Genomic DNA, 15,471 nt, shown 5'->3' with positions numbered 1-15,471 from the left:
CGGCATTCGATATTCATCACTACAATAACTACTTAACAAAACCTCGGTGTTGCTCTCAGTACTTCATAATCACACACACTAACTTATATTTATATTTTCACTCCCCAAGAATTTTGAGAATCAGTTCAATAATTCAATAAAAAAATTTTTTTTTCAATTATGGCTTTGTATTCAAATTTCTGGCATGAGTAAAGATACTCCAGAATTTTAACTATACTTTAAAACCCTTATTTGAATTAAGAAATTTTTATTCGGCCGAGATGTTTAAAAAAATATATATCACTGATCAATTTTCATCTCGTTCATTGTGATGATGAATTTTGCTTACTCTAAATGTAATTTGCAGTGCCCCCAAGGGTTAATTTGTTGATATAAATTAAAAATAATTCGTTGAAAAATAGAAATGTAATACAAAATTGTGCTAAAGGAAACTGTTTCTCAAACGTTTATATATATTTTTTCATAATTATCAGAGCTAAAACAAAAGGCAAATAGTTATCATATGTTATTTATAGATATTTATCTTCAACACAGTAGCAAAAATGAAAGACACAGTATATTTATTTATATGTATTTGCACATTAATACGTACACAGACATGTACATACTGAGTATATTTTTCATATATATATATATATATATTTATAATTTATAACAAGCATTAAATATGAATTTATTTCATGGAGAGAAAAAATGCTTGATAATTTATTAGTGTGATGCTCTCTGTCTCTAATGGATTCAAATTTATATATATATATATGAATTAATATAAAAAAACATGCAAAGTGAGTCATTAAAAAAAGAGTGAAAAATAACTCAACTATTTGTAACTTAAAAAAAACAACCATAAAGGTTCTCAACCATGTACGAATGAGATAGCAGCTGTATCTAGAACCAAGCATTTTATTTATTTTTAATGTCCCTTCATATATATACTATTTATGTATACTTATAATAATAGCATAAATTATGATCTCGGAAAATGAATATTTCATTTATTTTTTGTGGGGTCTAAGGAGTAAGATCATAAATCATTCAAGTCATAAATACGATAACTACGAAATAAATATAAACGTGCTACAATTTAGCAAAATATCAATTGATTTTGGAATTAAAATAAACTGATTTATATGAGTTTTTGCTATATAGTATATGTAATATATTTGTGTTGAGACTCAGTTCAAGATGGAATGTTTACTTTTGTTTGGTATTTAGAAGTGATATACCGCGAGTTGAATTTGCTTTTTGAGTATTTTAGTTTTTCTAAAAAAAGAAACACTCAAGGAATTAAAAACTATACTCGTTACTTAATCATGACTTTTAAAAAATGGTTATTCTCTTCTCTAAAAATATTATATTTCCCTGGCATTAGTTACCCTAACATTCTTAACCGGATCAGATTAAGTAAATTTCTCATCGTGTACAATGTAAACTTTTTGTTCAATCGTTTTCAAATCTTTGACCAACTTTTTTGGTTTCAATCTATGGAGCAATTTTCTCCCTATTCCTGATTTACAAACTTTGAATAAATATGATTAATGCAACATATTTAACATGACAAGACGTTAGGTCGATGTTCACCATTTTGAAAAATAGCTGTCGTCATTATCAATTCATCAATAGAATCCTAATAGACCAAATTTTAAATCAAACATACCCAGACAAAAATTTTCTTTGAAGACGGTTGAAACCAAGCTTATTTAAAGAAATAAATTAGTTTGGTCCACTAAAAATCATAAGGGTCTCATAGAGAGCTTACATATAAAGACTAAACCCCAACAATAATGTTTCTATATCGTGTGTCGTGTTGGTTCAGTTCTTATATAAGCCTGAACAATGGAGTTTTGTCCAGTTCAATCATGCATATTTGTCTTAAAAACTTATAATATTCAGTGATATACATCTGATAACTTTTATAATTTACTTCTACTAGTTGCAACTTCTACACAACATATACAAATATTTATATGAGGCACAAAAGGTATATCTTGTACCATCATATTGGACAGTTACAAATTTCTAGGTCTAATTACCACTTATTTAATAGTAATCAACTATTAATTAACGCTTGCATTCTATTTCGTTCTATTCAAATTTCTTATTTATTATGTATTAACGAATGATATAACTGTTTATAGAATACATAGTAATTTGTAATTTTTATCACAAAACAACAAAATAAAAACAGCAACACAATCAAAACTTATTAAAAATTATATAAAATTTCAATTAGAGTATTATTATTTACTCAAATATTTTCATTTCAATGTTTCATTTTTATTTTTCTTGATCATACAAGTTGCAAAACAAAAATGTAATGAAAATTTTTTAAATAAATAATTTAAATTACATGTACCATATTTGTAAGTGTATGTGATGAATGAATTTTGTATTAATATGCTAGCAATTACTAAATAATCAGTGTTGTTTGGAGTATTTAAAGCCCAACTGTCAAAAGCTCCAAGACTTATAAATCTATATTAATAAAGCAAAATTTGTTTGCATGTATATGGGTCTGTGGAAGACTCATTTTTAAGTTAGCTCTCATTATCTTTGAACTGTGTTAATGTAAGAAATATCAATGTAGCATCAAGTGTTTAAAGCTAAAGCTCCATGTGCCATATTAAAAAAAGAAAAGAAAAGTGGAAAACATATCTAAGGCTGTAAATCCTAAACGTTTTTTGTTATTGGCAACTTAAGAAGTGTTTTGTATTTTCTAAAGATTTAATATATTTTCTTTATTATTTCATTTTAGAGAATAGTACATCAATGTCTTATTACGAGTGTGTGTGCAGATGATTGATGAAGAGTACGGCTGATGGATAGTTATTAGTGCAATTCTCTCATGGACTCAAAGTAGAATTGAGGATCGAAAACGGAGTAATTCCTTCATATATATTTACATTAATATTTTTTCCTCTGCCTTTGTCATCATTAATAAACTTCTGAGTAGTTAACTTCCTTTCCTACTAAGTTCAATAATATTCCAAACCTGATTGAACATACATTGAACATCTGGAACCTTGAGGATTTGTTGCGGAGTTATAATTTTTAGTCCTAGTTGAACTCAGAATAGAATTGAAGATCGACATAGGAGTAGTTCTTCCCAATATCCTTGTCCAGCTGATTGTAGCTAATGTACATCATGACTACAAAGCTACTCTTTCTGCGCAATATACTTCAAATTGCCAGGGTTACCATTATGACTCTTCTTGTCTTCTTTTTAACTTGGTCAAATACTCTCCATTTTCATTACTAGGTATACACATATGTTACGCTTTGTAAATGTGCAATATGTATAAGTTAGCACAATTTACCACCCTAATGAAGAATAGGATTGTGTTTATTTCATTCCTCTCATAGTTCCTCGTCCCTAGTCTATTGAATCGTCATCAAAACGAACATACTCTCATCCAAAATATTCTTCAAAATGTCAGGGTTATGAAATTCTTGGATTTTTTAAATAACAAAATGTTTATGGTTTATAACCCTACATATTTACATTATTAAAACAAAGTGTGTTTGTCTTTTTAATTTTTCAGCGATTCCTAATCGATCCAGGTAGACTTCATGTACTTCCGCTAAATTATAATAAATAGTTAATACGAATATATCAAATTATATTAATTATATCAGTAAAGCATATGACTTTTGTTCACTTAATTTTATTTAATTCAGTGTAAGTAACTCAGGATCCTTGCACCAGTCCGCCAGCAAGGCATTCCATATCAAGTGTACACACCCTGCTGCCATCACCATCACCGATTAGATGAATTTTGGTCAGGATGTTTATCCCATCAAAAAAACTATATGTTTAACATTTTAGATTTGTGGAAGCGCAAGAACCCGCTTGGTAGTCCCTCAAAGTTTGGCTCCCTTCGAAACACCTTCGTACTTGAGTATGGTATTACTCCATTTAGAATAAGCCGATTTCATTTTTTATTAAAATATTTTGAAGAGTACTACCTTCAATTTATATTTTATAAAAAAATAGCATATGTGCAAAAAATATTGTGAAAACATAGGAAAGTTTAGTAATACATATAAGTCTACTACAATTTTTCCAGCATGTATTATTGGAGCATATACACGTATTTGAGTAGTTTTTCCTAGTCTTATCCTGTTTGATCATGATCCAATTAGAGGCATAATATGAATTTTATAATTTATTGGAACACATGGGTTGAAAATAATAGTTTTTTTTTCTTTAGAGGAAGATACGACTTCATTAATAAGGCACAAAGTAATTTTTTCAGTAAAACAAAATCCTAAACTATGGCAGGGGAATTTGCTGTAATTGGATACTTTTCCGAAAATTACAGCTTTGTAGTACAGGATGCTGCTACAGGGTTTTCATTGGAATTCCTCACAGGCGATGATACACCCCTGGGTCTTTTATTAGAAAAATAAAAATGGAAATCTTTGCCGTGACTTATTCACAGTTATTTCCAAATACAACTGCCATGACGTAGTTACAGTACATTCGTTCCAGCTCAAACTAATAGGATTTGAAAAACTAATAGGATATTTGAATGCCGACATCGTTTTATAAAAAAAGATGTATGGGATATGCAAATTGTAAAATGTACAATCTGTTAGCAGTACAAGTTATCCCTAAATTTTACCCAAAAGATACACACAGTCTAAATTATAATATGAATATCTGAAAATCTCGCTTTTTCAAAGTGATAAATAATTTAAAAATAAATAGATATATCTTTTTTTTTTTTTTTGATTAAATCAATAAGTCCACAGTTTCTTATCTACACAAACAAGTCATTTCTGAAAATAAATATTGCAAGTTATGTGCTTGTGTGATTGAAAATTATGTTTACCTCTCCTTCTTTTGTCCGTAAGTAAAACAATTGATTATTTCAAACTGAACGACAAAGTACAGCCCAGTGATACATAAATCATTCCTTGTCCGTTTGTAATAATATAAAAACCTAAAAATGAACATGTCAATCTTGACAACTTGAATAATATTTCAGATGAGAGCAGTTTTTCTGTCATTGCGTTTCATTAGATGAGCTACAAGCACCCGTGCGAGGAAGGAAATAAATACAAGCCCCCCCTCCGCTTTAGTAGATACATACATATACGCTGGAATTACACTGATATCGACCCTCAATTTTACTCCAAGTCCAGCAAGAACATACACTTATAAATCCCAAGTAAACCCTAATTATGATTCTTTGTCTTTCATGTGCACACGCACTAGTTATTACTTAGAATTTAATCATAATTATAGCAGTTTTGGTAAATAGAAAACCCACACCCACTCAAACTAGGAAAACCCGTTCCTCTTTACCAGGACTTATTTAATAAACTTCTGAGACAGCAACAACATCACTCTAAGATCACAAAGTAGTAGACCCAGCGATGCTCAAAATAGAGAGCTTGATAGCCAAAATACATACAATTATGTACAGTGCAAGAACCATTAAAAATTCAATACCTCAAGGGAATGGGGGCAGTGATCAGGACTATTTTTTTTTTTTGAGAAAAAATATTAAAGAGTCTAAATAGACTTAGAGACTACACTTGTATGATTTTGGACTCTTTAGAGGAAAATGCTAGACCATAAATTTTATTATTTTTTCGAAGGCAGAATGAGTACGTCACTGATGAACCATTATTTTTATGATGTGGAAGCACTGCAAACATAGTTTCCTATATTAAATTAGTATATTACCATGGCAAATGTGCCGATAGTCACAATCCCGTACTGGCATACGATCAACACAAGAATACATTAATTAAATTGATCAAAAATAAAAATAGCCATGGACTAAATTAAAGTCAACTCAACTTTTAATCTTTTGTTTAATTTACTAAAATTGTATAAGCCAATATATTATGGAGCTTGTTAAACGGGATAAGTTAAATAACAACATCGACTGAAGCTATGGAAACTATGATCGTTACGTCTAATCTCTGCATGAAATCTTGTTCCGCGGACATAATATACTGAAAACAAGTGTTGAATAAACTTATTCATTTGAGACTGTATTTGATTTCGTACTCAAAATATAAATTTAATGGATGATGCAAAACTAACGCAATGTTGCTTTTAAAGCGAATTATCTTCAATCTATATGGAACATAGAAGAAAATCTTGTTGCCAATCCCTGTAAGACTGATACACTTTGATGTTTATCTCATTTTTACCATGTCCAAAGAAAATATTCTTGATTTTACTTTGTGCTAGTGAGTATGTACATTATATTAATGTCTAACACTATTTACCACTCCTAAAATGAGCACATTATTACTTTTTATAATCAGCTTAGTACTCGAAGAATCAGACGGATAGGTAAGGAGTTTATTGTCTTTAATCATACAGTAAGGATAAAATACACCATGTCAACAAGAATAACTTATTCAAACATGACCGGGCTCTTTATAATAAAAGACAAGAGGGATAAGAAGATCGATTGATTACAAATTTACTTGTATTCTTTAACATTAGAACGATAATGATATAGCAGCACCCTTTGAAAATTACGGGTATCCAAATCCAAAATAAATTCTCATGTTATGACCAATTGGGCTCATTTGTATACAAAAATATTTTGAAACAAAAAAAAGAAGTTTGACGCACATTCTAATATCATTTTTAGCAGATAGGAATAATCACACATTGGAACAGCAGTAGTATTTAGTGTACTAATGGTATCAAGAATGATCCATTAAAGTTTCAAAATTATGCTGGCTAACAAAACAATGATGCCTTAGTCAATTCTTATACAAGTACTAAGTTGCTGCCATGAATTCAGCCATGTTGGAGTGCATGCTTGAAAAAAGTAAAAATCGATGGGAGCAACTGTCGCAGAATTAGTCAGTTTTAGCATAATTAAAAACAATATGGCAACAGGTTGTAAACCACTGTTCACAACCTGTGTGCGTTGACCCCAAATACCAAGGGTCGATAATTTATTTTGAGACGAATATCAATATTATATAAAACACTGTGAAAAAGATATTAAGAGTGTTATATAAATCAATATTATAACACTACATATATTAGTTCCATAAGATCAAATATAAAAGGGAATATATTGACGTAGTATTGAATAGATACTTTTTCCCCACTTATTAGCTAGATTTTTGTAAGAATACCGTGGCAATGGTGGTCAAGACTGTTGGGCAGAAGTCAAAAAGGTTTGAGAATATGTCATTCTTGACTCGAAAGCATTAACCATTCCATATGGAGACTTTAGGATTCTTTTTATTTATTCCAAACATCATAGCGACCAGATTATTTTCTTCTCCAATTAAGAATTTACCGTTAATTCCACAATAAATCATCCATAATTTTTCAAAGGAATATATAGCAGTTGCTATATTTGATAAGGTGGGAACTATTGTTCTAGACGTACTCACTAAATAAAAAATCAAAGTTTTGAAAGGGATATGATTTCAAAATTACATAATATTATACGTAAAGGTAAAAATATTATCAAAAATGATCCTATAGTCGTTCTATTGCTAACAGATTGGAAAAATATATGTATAGAATAATAATATAGAAACAAAATTCGTCATTCAATCAACAAAAAACCTTTTTATTATTATCTGTCACTCCAATAAATAAAATAAAGTAGTAGGTAGATATGAAAACGTAGATAAGTGAGCTCTCTAATCAACCCTTTAGTCGGTAATTTGTCAATCAACATCTTGTTTGTGGGTCTCGTATTCGTTAGAAAACAACAATAAAATAAATAGATTTTATCTATTTATTTTCAAGAAGAAAGGTGACGATCAAAGGAAAAGGGTCATTATGTTGAAGGAGAGAAGAAGTAGGGGCTAACTAGGGAGATGGGGGGGGAGAGAGTAAAATAATTAATGATTTAATGACCTCCCTAATGTTCAATCAGTACAATAGCAACAAAAGATTAATATTACATATTATGCACAAACCCGCAGTTCCCACCATAAATATGTTCATTTCATTAATGAATTACTTGATCCATTGTCATACCACTCTACAATAATTCCATAGAGTATTTATTTACTTCTTTTTTGTAGATAGACCATCTAGGTCAAGGGTTCAAATAATATTTCCATAGAGTTTGAGTGGGGATTATATTTCTGAAGAATATTAATATTTTACTGACGGTAGAAAAAGTCTTAATACTGCAAGTCAAAGTCGAGTCCCAAGCCTTAAATATTTTAAAGAAGTCCTCAAATTTAATTCAAGTACATAACATCTGACATAAATTGATTTTTCTCCTGTTAAAGGTTTAATTGTCAAGATGACCACGGTCTTTTTTTAAAACTATAGTATACATATATATAGATTTTACAACTATAATGATGGAGTTATACACTGAAAATGTAACATGACTCTAGGTTCCTATGAATTAAAAATATCTGATATGTAGATCCTGATCGGTTCTAGGATCATTTGTCAAAAAAAATATTATAATACGTGTAGTAACACAAGATCCAACAGTTTTCTGATAGATGGCTTAAGTGATGTGTATCTCAGGTTGTATAAGTGTAATCGGTTTAGGCTTGATTATTTTGAAAGTAAAGATTGCATAGTTAAAAAGTTATAATGCACTTTTGTGATTGTTGTACTTATTATTTTTTAAGCGCACGTCAAAGGTGACCATCGGCAAAGAGAAAATATGCCATATTTTACAGTTTTTCTTCGATAAAGGCGAAAATACTAGCCAGGTGGCTGAAATGTGTATAGTGTTTATAATCTAATAAGGTAACAGCTAACTACACGCCGTTTTGGTTTCGTTAATTCTCTTTTGGTAATTTTGATGTCAAAGATGCTCTTGAAGGTCAATTGTCAATAATGTAAATAAAATAATGGAAATCGTCGAGTCCGAAAACGCTTTTTTGATTGCCATTAAGGATAATGTATTTATTTTTACTATAACTATTATTTACTAGTTGAGATAGGAACAAGACCCCACTTTTTGAATCAAATGGAATGAAGGAAAACTGAGTTTGGTTAGGATAAAATTTAAAAAAATTCCATTAAAAATAATGGATTTCTATTTGATTACTCTTGTAAAAACTATAACATTTATGAAAAAATGTGCTCAGAAAATTTTGTGATATAATGAAGTATCGAGTTCAATCCAAGTTTTGATTTCTAGCCTTCAAGTCGAAGTTAAGTTGCAAGTTTTTGACTTTGAGATCAAGTCAAGGCACAAGTACATAAAAAAAAATTATGCATGCCACTGGCACCGTAATTTATTTGTATGTTTACGTTCTGATCTAGAGCAAATTTTTCCTAATGATCATTTTAGAGACAATTTCTTGTTATTAAAAAAATTAAACGGTCTCAGATGAGTCTAAGATATTCAGACCAAACCCAACACAAGTACTCACATCCTAAATAGCAAAAAATATATTGCAATTATGTATACGTGTATAATTTAAAAATGCGTAATACATTGAATATTCTAAAAGTTCTTTCTAAAATAAAAAATCGAGCCTACACATTAAAAATATTTGTTCAGAAAAAAAAAAAATACAAAAATTTTATTTTCTTAAAAATAATTAAGTCAAATTTGTTAAAAAAACGGGCTAATATTCAAATGAGTGAATTAATTAAATCCAAACAAAATACTCTAAAAAATCCTCTCATATTTTGAATAAGAAGGGGAAAAAAACTTTAAATTTTGAGACACAACAAGATGGAGTATATATTTTTGATTATGAGCAAAACAAGAGGGATACATGGAGAAGTCCAGGTGAGTTGTAAGCCGGGACGGTACAAACAGTCATTCGTACTCGAACAGCAAAAAAGTTACATCCAATTGTTTGATATACTGTACATAGTGGCGATTCAAAAATTCTAGTTGTACTTAATTACGATTTTATCGCCATTATTTTAAGTTCCGTGTCAAAATGTCGGAGGAAGAACAAAAACGGCGCTGTTGTCAGTGCCTAAAAGGATGGAGATACCTTTGGCATATCCATCCAGACTGTCCACAACATCAAGAAGTCCCTTACAGCCATATACGGGATAGAAAAACAAAAATTCTGGAGCAACATTATGGCTGTCCTATAGCCTGTCTATATGTGATCCTCCTCCAACCTTAACCTCAACCCTTTAGCTTTTACCGTTAACCAAATTAATCGTCTCCTCAAAAAATTTAAACAATATATCCTAGTTGAATCCCTAAGCCTTAAAATAAATACAAATCATACTTTGTTCTTGTTAGCTGTAATATAGGAAAAGACCAAGGGCAAGTTCAACACTTTTGTTTCTTTTTAAACTTATCTGAGCTGGGTTGACTTTTACTCGCCACATTTTAACGTTTCATACATGTTTGTAATTTGCCCTAACCTATTTTAAAGTTATACAAGTTAACATTTCACGACTGATCAACTCCTGCAACTGTCCCCAAAGCCAGCAAATAAATAATAATAAGACTTTTCATGATATTGAGCTATTAATGTTCAATGTATTTAAGTAGATTAATATATAATCAGGTTTATGTAATAGATTAAAGAAAATTGGTCGATCATAAAACACTGCAGGCCTATATTCGGCCTTAAAAACATACTTGATGTGAAGTATAATAATACAAAATAGCTTGCAAGAGTACCCAGTATTGATTGGAGTAATTAGGCGTCGACTCACTTTGCTTTCAATATAGATCTTTACTCCACTACTCTTTTCTTTTTTGTTATGAAGCACTGATCTTTACCACTAAGCTTTTTTTTAAATATGATACGTTAAGCATAAGCTTCACAAACCAACTGCTAAATACAAATGTCATCCAGACTCCATCTTGGAGAAGAACAATCATTTTAACTTATTTTTATGTTTACTGAACCCATGCATTTTCATTTTATTTTATGAGTAAATATACATACGTTTGATACACCGCTTCAAGACCTGTCAACGGTAATAAATGACTTATTAAACTGTAAATTTAGAGCCGTCCAATAGGCAAACATTGGAGTTTATTTCTCTTAAAAGAAGGGTTATACATTTTTGATTAATTAGATTTCAATTATGGGAAGAACACGTCTGATATCTATCATTTCCAATAGCCCTATTTTCTATGGATATTCTATGAATCATGGACTCGAAATATATTTTGCTAAAGCGTTTATTTATAATTTTACTACTACATACAAGGATTAGCTAATACGAGTACATTTGTATAAATGTTCCTAAGTGTAAAATATGTAAAAAAAAAGAAAAATGTTTTGATTCCCAAGGATTAACTTAGTTCAAATATGCTCAACTTTTGTTGTTGCTTAATTTTTCTTGATAATTTGCAGAAATGTAATTTTTTAACAAAATAAAACTTGAATTAAATTAATAGTGTTCAAATATTTAATAGGGCATGTGAGCTATTTAGTTATTACCTAAATTGTGTTCACTTACCCAAGGAAATTGCCACCGTTTTGCGTTTATAAGTGCTTATTACTAGTTTTTATACTTATATGCAGGGCTGTGTTAGTCTTTAATATGATAATTAAAACTGGTTCCGCCCCGTTTAGTCTCATCTCTATTATTGGTCTCATAAAAAGTACCAACTGTCCCCACAGGGCATCATTTGCACTAATATAATAGTAGAGTACCTCATTTTACCATTTTTTACTATGTTTAGTAAAACTTTTAGTATCTTTAAAACACTATCTAACAATTTTTTTTTTTCAGAATTCATTATTGAAGCCAAACTAAAGCCCAAATTAGGGTATTAAAATGATAAAAGATCGATTAATGAGAACGCTACTGTGAAATATATGGTGCTTTTGCGTCCGATTTTGACATGTTCTTAACATTTAGTACCGGACTGGACAAAACGTTTCAACTTTGGGGTCCATATTTATTTGTTTATTACTAAAGATTGCGTTTGCGCCATCTGATGGATATTAAGGGGTTTTTTTCAACCCTAATTAGACTATAAAGTCGTACTAATAAAAATCAATAAATTTATTGCATTTCAAAATAATTTGAAATGACTCGTCCTAATTTGAATAGTCATTGATGCACTAATTACGAATTTACCTTTTTTTTTTTTCGTACAACGTTTGATTTTGAAGCATTTTATATTTTAGTTTATATCTTATTTTACTATTTATATAAGCAACAAGACATTTTTAAACATAAAGGAGTTATAAAATCAGTTTCAAATACAACCGTCTACTAGCAATATATAGTGATATTGATTTATGGGTTTATGCTAAAAACAAATATTGATAATAATAAAATTTAATCTCTCCTTTTTACGAACTATTGGAGACAAAAACTAATTACAGATCTGCAAAATTTTTTTCGTAGGATGTTGTATATTTTTAGAAACTTTTGATATTAATATGCTATAAAATATTATTTTCATTTCCAACTAAATTTTATTTTATATATTATCAATCAAATCTAATAATTTTTTTTTGACCAAGTAAGAAAAACGACAAAATTAAATATAGAAAGGGAGGCATTTTAACTGAAAACTAATAAAATAGATAAATTCTTCTATAACAGGAGTTCGCAATCTGTAGGATTCTAAAGCTTTCTATGGGCCATTTTTTTGGAAAATAATTAAGGTATGGTATTTTTGATAGCCATCAATCAGATAAAATTGTTATCTGACCCTTATACCAACAAGGTCCTTGGAAAAATGTTCTAGAATTGAAAGACTTTTAAGAGTCCTCAACGGGCAAACCTTGGCCGACATCCACATCGATTTTGATTCTATTTTTTGAGGGAAAAAACATTGATCCGAAAAAATGAATTGTGCATTTGGTATAAGTATGGTAAAATACCACCAGACTCCGGTATATCGTACTTTTTGAATTTCTAAGCAAACAGTAATTACTTGTGTCATGATCAAAAGCAAAAACATACAAACTGATTGTTCATTTTTGAAGTATTATGTAGGTCTAAAGGGCCTAAGATGTATTTGTATGTAAAAATAATGTGCCAAGAACTACAAGCATGAAAATTACCATCAGAAAAGTGCCCTCCTAAAAATTACACACAATTAAACGCCACTTACGGTAATTCATCTACCAATCTGTTTAATCTACAGATGGGTCAGACCCAATTAAGGATCCGTTGATAGTTTTTCATCTGTAAATGGGTGGCAATAAAATAAGCTACCTTATTTTCCAAAAATTTCTTCAGATAGGGACATTATCCACAAAGCCTTAGATGAGTCAGCCCTATCCGTAGATGGATCAGATTGGTAGATGAATCACTAAGTATATAGTATAAAGCAACTATCCTCAGATTGCAATTTTTTGCTGATGTAATTTGTCTTACAACTATAGAAAATGTATAATAGAGTTAACTTTTATCTGTTTTCATTATTGACTTATGTAATAATTAATATATAATAGGGTTTATTTAAACACTTAATTAATTAATATTTGTAGCAACTACACATACGTAGGATGACTAAAGGTGGTATTTATTTATAGGGTCATTGATTCTTCAGAAAATCCAATTAAGGAACATACCTTATCTATATATATCTGTTGCTAAATGGGGGGCCAAATAAAAAAAATAACCCCAAAAAAACTAAAGGTATTTTGATTGAAGACTTCCTAGATATCAATAGTAGATAAATTTGCCTCATTACTCTTAAGAGTAATAACTAATTATGAATGTGTGATGTAGTTAAATTGAGTTAGTTAATTACATACAGGGTGCTCCAGGATTATAGTGCTGCTAACGTTGTTAAATTAAAAAGTATATTCTGCAGAGATTTCGTTACCCAAGTCTGAAATATTGCAACACCGTTTTGTTAAATAAAATATTGGAATGTGGCCCCCTGTAAAAAAGATGCAAAGACATTTTTGTACAACTTCACCTGATCCCAACTCCAATAACTTTGCAATGTAGGAAATGATCAAGGAGAAAGTCAAAGTAGTTTCAAGACTCAGCACGGACTCCCTGATGGCAGCCACAAAGGGAGCATGATGTTTTTACTTCGGAAGATGTTGTTTGTAATAGGTACCAGTCAGAGACACGGCGTCACTGGGAAGCTGTTCAGAACAAGGTAAAGCATATTGTATAAGATATTCATAAGTTATTAGACAATATTGAATCAGTAAAAAATGTTAATATATAGTTGGTTTAAAGCCAAACTATGCTTAACGATATTTTGAAAAAATTGGGATATGAGGATTTATATTCTTAACTCTGCACATCAAATCAGAAGTAGCTCTCAATTAGGCTAAATTATAAGATCTAAATAACGATTATAATGGTAAAAATGTCATTTTTAGGGATATAAGTAACACTCCCATTTTTAAGTATTATATTTTTAGACACCTTAAACCTTTTGAGGTGAGTATGTTATTTACTTAAGTAAGTGATTTTATAGCTAGTTTTTTTTTTTCGAAGGCTGATTTTTCGTCAATGTATGATGAAATCATATCATTTAGCCATCTACTTTAAATCCAATTTGTTAGTAATACTATATTAAAATCATTTCACATAATCTAATTTGTAAAACTAATAAAAGTAAGTGTAATAAGTCAATTATTTTTCTAATAGATGGCTTTAGATATATGAATCTTGCATTGCATAGATGAAATTGGTTTATGCTATATGGTGTAAAAAAATAAGATTTCGTACTAAAATTCTTTTTGACACAGTTTTGTGATAGTTTAACTCAGTATTATTTGAGCGTACACTAAAGATGATTACCAACAAAAGAGAAAAATACACCATATTTTACAGTTTCTCTTCCAACAAGGGGAAAACGCAAAGCAAATGCTGAAAATGTGAATATTGCTTTTGGTCCTGATACTGTAATTGCCAATCACGTGCAGTATTGGTTTCGTCGATTCCATTTCTGTAATTTTGATGTCAAAGATGTAACAAGCTCAGGAAGGCCAATTGTCAAAATGTGGATAAAATAATGGGAATCGTTGAGTCCAATCGTTATTTAAGACCCGTTTTAATTGGCAAGGAGATTAAAATTAATGGGGAAAAGATTTTCAATATAAATAATGGATTTATTTTTACTAGACCTATTATTAGGAGGTTTAATAACAAAATTAGAAGATAGAACAATATTACTCTGACTTATTTAAACTTTCCAAAGATTTAGCACAATTTCACATTAAAAAAAACGGATTTCAACTTGAAATACAGGAAAAATAAACTACTATATATAATTTTTTCAAAAATGGCATATAGTACAATTTGGCTTAAACCAACGGTCTATTCCTATACAAATCATAATCTGTGAGTAATTTAAAAATATAATGGTTTTTTTTATTCAGGGTCACCCTACAAAATGGGATAATATGTACATAGTATAGTGTGTACCGCCCATTTCTAAGTCAAGATACTCTAAGTAAACATCTGAGCTCCCATCCATCATCCATTCATTGGATTAGAACATTTCAAATGTACATTCATATATTTGTACAAAACTAGATGAATTTTCTTCTTGATAGATTCATTCATATCCCTATTTATTAATGACATTATATTTTATCATACCTATACCTATATTAAATCTAAGG

This window comes from Lepeophtheirus salmonis, chromosome 9 (assembly GCF_016086655.4).
Source record: "Lepeophtheirus salmonis chromosome 9, UVic_Lsal_1.4, whole genome shotgun sequence".
NCBI classification, from domain to species: Eukaryota; Metazoa; Arthropoda; class Copepoda; order Siphonostomatoida; family Caligidae; genus Lepeophtheirus; species Lepeophtheirus salmonis.
Note: the sequence above shows the minus strand (reverse complement) of the source record.